This window comes from Rhamphochromis longiceps, linkage group LG7 (assembly GCF_057381845.1).
Source record: "Rhamphochromis longiceps isolate RC_006_pf linkage group LG7, R_longiceps_female_GT1.1, whole genome shotgun sequence".
Lineage (NCBI taxonomy): Eukaryota > Metazoa > Chordata > Actinopteri > Cichliformes > Cichlidae > Rhamphochromis > Rhamphochromis longiceps.
In genome coordinates this window covers 58,512,410-58,520,414 of record NC_140563.1, presented here as the reverse complement: position 1 = coordinate 58,520,414, position 8,005 = coordinate 58,512,410, and the positions used below count along the sequence as shown (strand labels likewise).

The following is an 8,005-nucleotide window of genomic DNA, read 5'->3' as shown; positions in this document are numbered from 1 at the left end:
GTTTGTCATTAGAGTTTTATTTGTAAGAAAATTATGAACTTCATATTGTGCATTAAATAAAAGAACATTTCACAACTCTGAGTCAACAGAAACAGGTAACAGAAATGTCTCTAATGTGTACAGTGTAGTGTAAGCATTAAAAGATCATAAAGGAAAAACTAACATTTATGTGAAACTAATTGTAATAAAAAATGAGCAGGTGCTTTATAGATTTAAAAGAAAGAATCTGAAAACAACACTTTTTTGGTCTAAGTGATCAAAGTAGAAAACAGAACTGATGTTCAAGAACAAACCGTAGCTGCACTAATATTACACATCTCGATCGTTGTACTGAACAGACATGTTGCTTTTAAAACCACATGCAGTGTGTGACCATGACTGTTCACTGAGACCATGAACGCCACTTCGCTGAACATTCTTCTTCTTCTTCTTGCCATTAAATTGGAAGCAGAAGCAGCACGAGCTGATTTGATCTACTGAAAGGAAAAAGCAGAACATCTGAGTTGAAACCAGTCAGCTGAAATCATTAAGACAGGAACAAATTCAATGCAGTGTCTCAAGTGGCTTAGCCTGTTACAACTGTTGATACAAGCTAAATACGGTTAACACACAGTGTCAGGGAGCTCCAGTGTGGGAACTAGTGGCTTTAGGTTTGTAGTCATTTAACTTTCATCCATTCATTCATTTAATTCAGGAGGAAGAAATTCCAGGTTGGTGCAGGCTGGTTACATGCATTTGGTCCCATGCTGTCTTTAATTAAATGACTTGGTTCATTTTATGGCTGGGCTGTATGTGGGGTTATATCATGTTATTTGGGCAGGAGTACCTGTCCCCTGTTAGACTTAGAAAGTTTCTCCATAAGTAGAGTTTCTAACTCTTCTAGCACATCTGTGGCTGACAGCTTTTTGGTGGCTCTTTTTACCCCACACTGGTTGTGAGTGTGTAAATAGCCCCACTAGTTATTTTGGGTTGCAGTTAACTAGGGAGGAAGGGGTGGGTATGCCATGATTAGGTGAATAACAATTATATGTGATACATAAATTTCACAATGCATGCATATATCTCTATCAATTAAACCTGGCCTGAGGGCTGCCATTTTTTACATTCAGTTATTTCTCTTAGAAATGTTGGAACTAAATAATGAATGTGTTACAGTTAAAGTGAAACACTGGTCAGTGTAAATGGCTCATTGGGACACAGAAACCTTTAAATTAAACCTGATATCTAGTGTCAAACAATATCAAAGCTGTAAAAGATGTTTACATTCAGAATTTATAAAACTATGATTGTAAATAAATTCAAACAAGTGAGCTTTTCTCTTTGTGCTGAATATCAACACTGTGGTTTCTTAGACTGTAAGCTTTACTTTAGTGCAACCAGTTGCAGAAGCTGCCACTCCAAATGTCTTTTGATAACAAGAAAAAAATACCTTTTCAGTACACGGCCTGAAGTTCTTCTCCGAAATCTTCTGCAATCGGCTTTGTCTGCTGGTTTGAAGACAATAAACCATAAAAAAGATGATTTAGTCACTTTGTCTGTGTCATGCAGCTCGAATGTGTCGTGTAACGATGTTGAATAGCCGTCGTTATCCCTCTGCTGCGTCAGTAGGATTGTACTGTACAGCATCTCATTGATATGTGAGGAATGCTAATGTAACACGATAACAGACTTACATCATTAAAATATAAAGTGCAGGAGATATTTAGATATTTTTTATATTTATATTACATTTTATAGCTGACGGATATTACTAAATAGATAGAATTTACTAAATAGCTGGATGAACATGAAAAATATGTCTATAATAACAAATGACCATGAGAGCCAGTAGAATTAATTCAGCTGGACGCTCAAAAGACGTCCTTAAATGCTCTTTAAGTGGCAGAACAGATGAACAAACAGTTAATCGCTTACTTGAGATGAAATCTGCTCAGCTACTTTGAAAACAGCTTCTAACTGGTTCCTCCTTTAACAGGATGACTGCTCAGGGGTAAGGCCATCATGCAATCCAGCAACCTTTATGGTTCTGCTTTGATTCACCAGGAACTATTAGGGAAACCTTCCAGCGCCTCCTGTGAAAGACACAGGCATAAACACACAAACATTTATTAACATGTTCCACAGTGTTCCAGTTTGATTTTCTTATCCTGTGGACAAAAACGTACATGGATGCAGGTTTATTGTTAACTGTTGTAAGGTTTATTTAATGAACATATCCAGCTGCAGCTCCACTGTGATCCTGAACTGGATAAGCACTTAAGAAAATGTGTCAATAAATGGACAAACATCAACTTACTATATTTATCCAAACAGACGGGACCAATAATGCTTCGCTGAGTTAGAGACTTTAACAGACTCTTCTATGTAAGAATGTCTCGTGCTGATATACCTGCAAACTTGACAACAAAGGTTTTTCAGACTACATGTAGCTGTCCTCTATGTCAGCTAACACATTTACATTTATGTCACACTTATTTCTGCTTTCCCATTTTATAATTATTACTTACATTTTGATTAGATACCTTGAGTTTGTAAATGATCAGATTACATAATTGGAATACAATTCAGGGTTGCGGGAGGATGAAGCCTATCCCAGCTGATACAGGACAAAGACAGGCTGCCAGTTTATTGCAGGGCTAATACAATATGTGTAACAGAAAATCCACTTAAATGTTTGATATTTCTTATAATAATCATAATTATGACTATTATTTAAAGGTTTCTTCATAAATACATTTTGATTTTTTATAACCCCTAAAATATAAACCTGAGCTGTTTCAGATTCTGACCTCTGACCTCAGTGACCTGGCTGTGTCGTCACTGCAGCTCCCTCTTGGAAGTACGTCTGCTTCTTGTCTTCCCCCAGTGTTGACCGCCTGATATCAAGATATCACGTACTGTAACTGAGGAACAAAAAAGGACAAACACTTGCCTTCATTTAAAAGTACATTCATACAGAGATAATCTATGGAAACACACTAGTTCACAGTTTGGGAGGAACCAGTTCCTGTGAAACATTTCTGTATATGAACATCATGTGGAGAATGAATGAAATGAGTTCTTCAGGTGACTCAGCAGTCCCACACTGACAAATGAAATCTAGTTAAACTATTAAGCATATTTGCTCTTCTGAAATCTGTGTTAAACAACAACAAACATAAATTAGTAACAAAAACTACAGCTGAGTATAGGCTTTACAAACCACCAGCAGCCATAATGCTAAATTTTAATCTTCAAATGTTTCTGAGCTGTCTTCAACCTGCTTTTAGCACATTAAAGTCTCAATAAATAAAGTCAATGCAGACTCAATCCTAAATGTTCAGCACACAGAGACACAGAGGTACTGTTTAAAGTTTAGTGTTAACTTGAGTCACTGATCATTCACAGTATTACAGAGTCTGGCAGTCTTTGCATGATGTCCACGTCACTGTAAGTTTCTAGCTGACTCTCAGGTGTGCCAGCAGGAAAGAGTAATAATAACCTGCATCCTGAGGTTTGTCATGCAGGATTAAAGGAGCCAAGCTTTGTTCACACAGCTAGGATTGTATTTTACACTGACCCTGGGTCAGTATCAACTTCAAGAAGACAGCTGTAACTGTTGATAGAAGAATCACACACACATATTTATGGCTTTGCCTTATAGAATTCAGCATCTCAGTGCTCAGGAAATAGGTTTTGCAGCTGTTTGAGCTAAGATTTTCAAGTTATTCACAAATTAAAACCTATACTTTGTGTCGGGCAAGAACCAAATTCAAATGCATGTAACAGTGAGAAACGCGTTTCTCATCAACTTCATAGAGCTTGCTGTAACTTTTGATAGAAGACTCAGACAAACATATTCATGGCTTTATCTTATAGACTTCAATATCCCCCCAATGTGTGTGTGAGTCTTCTCTCAAAATTTACAGCTGTCTTTATGAAGTTTATGGAAAAACGCTTTATTTCACCACGTTAGTGCGTTTCTCGCTATTACATGCATTTGAATGGAGTTCTCGCCCGACACAAAGTATAGGTTTTCAATTTGTGAATAACTTGAAAATCTTAGCTCAAACAGCTGCAAAACCTATTTCCTCAGCACGGAGATGCTGAATTCTATAAGGCAAAGCCATAAATATGTGTGTGTGTGAGTCCTCTATCAAAAGTTACAGCTGTCTTCATGAAGTTGATACTGACCCAGGGTCAGTGTAAAATACAAGTTATTCACATAATGAAAACTTATACTTTGTTTCGTGCAAGAACTCCATTCAAATGCATGTAATAGTCAGAAACGCACTGTCTCGGCGAAATGAAGCCTTTTTGTACAACTTCATGAAGTTAGCTGTAACTTTTGATAAAAGGCTCAAAGCAGAGGGATAACGACGGCTATTCAACATCGTTACACGACACATTCGAGCTGCATGACACAGACAAAGTGACTAAATCATCTTTTTTATGGTTTATTGTCTTCAAACCAGCAGACAAAGCCGATTGCAGAAGATTTCGGAGAAGAACTTCAGGCCGTGTACTGAAAAGGTATTTTTTTCTTGTTATCAAAAGACATTTGGAGTGGCAGCTTCTGCAACTGGTTGCACTAAAGTAAAGCTTACAGTCTAAGAAACCACAGTGTTGATATTCAGCACAAAGAGAAAAGCTCACTTGTTTGAATTTATTTACAATCATAGTTTTATAAATTCTGAATGTAAACATCTTTTACAGCTTTGATATTGTTTGACACTAGATATCAGGTTTAATTTAAAGGTTTCTGTGTCCCAATGAGCCATTTACACTGACCAGTGTTTCACTTTAACTGTAACACATTCATTATTTAGTTCCAACATTTCTAAGAGAAATAACTGAATGTAAAAAATGGCAGCCCTCAGGCCAGGTTTAATTGATAGAGATATATGCATGCATTGTGAAATTTATGTATCACATATAATTGTTATTCACCTAATCATGGCATACCCACCCCTTCCTCCCTAGTTAACTGCAACCCAAAATAACTAGTGGGGCTATTTACACACTCACAACCAGTGTGGGGTAAAAAGAGCCACCAAAAAGCTGTCAGCCACAGATGTGCTAGAAGAGTTAGAAACTCTACTTATGGAGAAACTTTCTAAGTCTAACAGGGGACAGGTACTCCTGCCCAAATAACATGATATAACCCCACATACAGCCCAGCCATAAAATGAACCAAGTCATTTAATTAAAGACAGCATGGGACCAAATGCATGTAACCAGCCTGCACCAACCTGGAATTTCTTCCTCCTGAATTAAATGAATGAATGGATGAAAGTTAAATGACTACAAACCTAAAGCCACTAGTTCCCACACTGGAGCTCCCTGACACTGTGTGTTAACCGTATTTAGCTTGTATCAACAGTTGTAACAGGCTAAGCCACTTGAGACACTGCATTGAATTTGTTCCTGTCTTAATGATTTCAGCTGACTGGTTTCAACTCAGATGTTCTGCTTTTTCCTTTCAGTAGATCAAATCAGCTCGTGCTGCTTCTGCTTCCAATTTAATGGCAAGAAGAAGAAGAAGAATGTTCAGCGAAGTGGCGTTCATGGTCTCAGTGAACAGTCATGGTCACACACTGCATGTGGTTTTAAAAGCAACATGTCTGTTCAGTACAACGATCGAGATGTGTAATATTAGTGCAGCTACGGTTTGTTCTTGAACATCAGTTCTGTTTTCTACTTTGATCACTTAGACCAAAAAAGTGTTGTTTTCAGATTCTTTCTTTTAAATCTATAAAGCACCTGCTCATTTTTTATTACAATTAGTTTCACATAAATGTTAGTTTTTCCTTTATGATCTTTTAATGCTTACACTACACTGTACACATTAGAGACATTTCTGTTACCTGTTTCTGTTGACTCAGAGTTGTGAAATGTTCTTTTATTTAATGCACAATATGAAGTTCATAATTTTCTTACAAATAAAACTCTAATGACAAACATGAACAGCTGTGCTTATTTCTGAGACATGAGTTTTTGAATGTGTTTAGACAGTGTGCATCTGTAATCTGAAACTGTAATGGTGAACCTGAGGTGATGGTCAACAGAAGGCTAATATATATCAATATAAAACAATATTGAAGTAATGTCTTTACCCCCTGCAGAGTGTGGACGCTGTGCACTCAATCACCTTATTCACTGTAGTAAACATGCACCGCTAGCTCAAGTGACTGACTGTCTCCATGGTTACATCGTATATTATTAGCTATGTAAACAGCTTCCATAGATACCGCCATAGCTCTCTGCAGCTGTAACACTTTCACACTTTGCAAATCATTTCACGATTTTGATAGTTATGAAGACAGAATATGTTTTTAAGGTCATGCTAGGCGGTTGCTATGGTGGTTGCTGTGGACTTGGCTGGACCGCGTCCGATTCCTGTTATTAGCTGTCCGCCGTAGGAAGGCTGCGTTCCATTTACAAGTAGTGACAGTCTGCCGCAACTCGAACTCAAACCCCGCTTTGTTCTTTAATTATAGGCCTTTTATAGCCGTTCATGACACGCACACACACACATAAAGCACTTTGCCTCACCATGAGAATGGAACTTTACCTAAGCTAACCTTTAAAATATCTGATATAGGATAGAAAAAATGAAGCAACCAGAGATTTAATGATGAAGACTCTAAAACCCACTGTCTTGACAAAATAAAGCGTTTTTGTACAACTTCATATAAATAGCTGTAACTTTTGATAGAAGATTCAGATATACGTATTCATGACTTTATCTTATAGAACTCAATGTCCCCGTGCTGGGCAAACAGGTTTTGCAGCCGTTTGAGCTAAGATTTTAAAATTATTCACATAATGAAAACCTATACTTTGTCTCAGGCGAGTTTCCCATTCAAATGCATGTAACAGTGAGAAACGCATTGTCTTGGCGAAATAAAGCGTTTTTGAACAACTTCATATAAATCGCTGTAACTTTTGATAGAAGACTCAGACAAACATGTTTATGGCTTTATCTTATAGAACTCAATATCCCCGTGCTGGGCAAACAGAACAGGATAGAAAAAATGAAGCAACCAGAGATTTAATGATGAAGACTCTGGGTTCTGTAGTGACCTGAATGACTCTTTGCATACAATTTATTGAAGAGGACTTTAGAATGCACTTTACATTTAGACTGTTGCTGTTTAATTTTTTACATTGTTGCGGTGTTATGTCATGAATAAAGTTCACCTGCTGGGGGTTTGATGGATCAGATCATCATAATCAATGGGTCCTGAGGTGGGCGGGACTGTCTCTGGTGATGTCACCATGAAGGAACAGCATCTGGCACGTGTTGCTGAAACATCCCAGTACACTGGTGTAGTTTCCTCTCCAGCTGTTTGACATTTGACACTTCAACATTAAGGAGAAGAAGAAGAAACAGTGTTAGGTCAGGTGACCACATGGTTTCTAAAGTAACTGACAGGAAGTAACCAGGCCGTTAGAAATGGATGGCATGTGTTTAGAGTTACTGGAGTTGGGTAACTCTACTTACCAAAAGCAGAAGCACACAGATGAAGGATCAGATGCTGAATGTTGCAGGAACATGCTCGTGCGGTGGTCATTCAGTGCTGCTCCGGCAGGTTAGACAGTCCAAGACTGATATACTGCCCATCTGAGAGTTTGAAAACACACATGCAAAGATTTATTTTGTATTACAGTCAAAGTTGGATGTTCATTTTTGTCCTTTAAAAATGTTTGTGTATTTGAAAGCGCTAACATTTAAGGATGACTTGGATCGTCTCCTTTAAAGGGGAGACAAGTGTATCCACTGATCCACGTCACTTTACCTGGATGATGACTCCTCTCCCCCTCACTCAGAAACGCTCCTAATATAACCAAGCAAATAAATAATATTGAAGATTTACTTACATCATTACAAAAACAGGAAAAACATCTCCCTTTGATTCTATTTCTCCATTCCTGCTGAACATCAGGCAACAAATATCTCAATAAATCACAGTAAAATGTAAAGCACGTTTTCTCTGCTTTGTCTAACCTCTGCAGAGCCTCT

The 8,005-nt window shown here is 37.7% G+C and overlaps 1 long non-coding RNA gene across 1 annotated transcript; it reads right to left on the bottom strand.

Moving 5' to 3' along the window:
• Positions 1 to 2,818: 2,818 nt before the first annotated feature.
• LOC146666497 (uncharacterized) lies at positions 2,819 to 7,606 on the bottom strand. Its single transcript, XR_014912576.1, has 3 exons — positions 7,487 to 7,606; positions 7,183 to 7,344; positions 2,819 to 2,903 (listed from the first exon to the last, which is right to left on the bottom strand). It is a non-coding gene; the product is annotated as an uncharacterized LOC146666497 (long non-coding RNA).
• Positions 7,607 to 8,005: the final 399 nt, after the last annotated feature.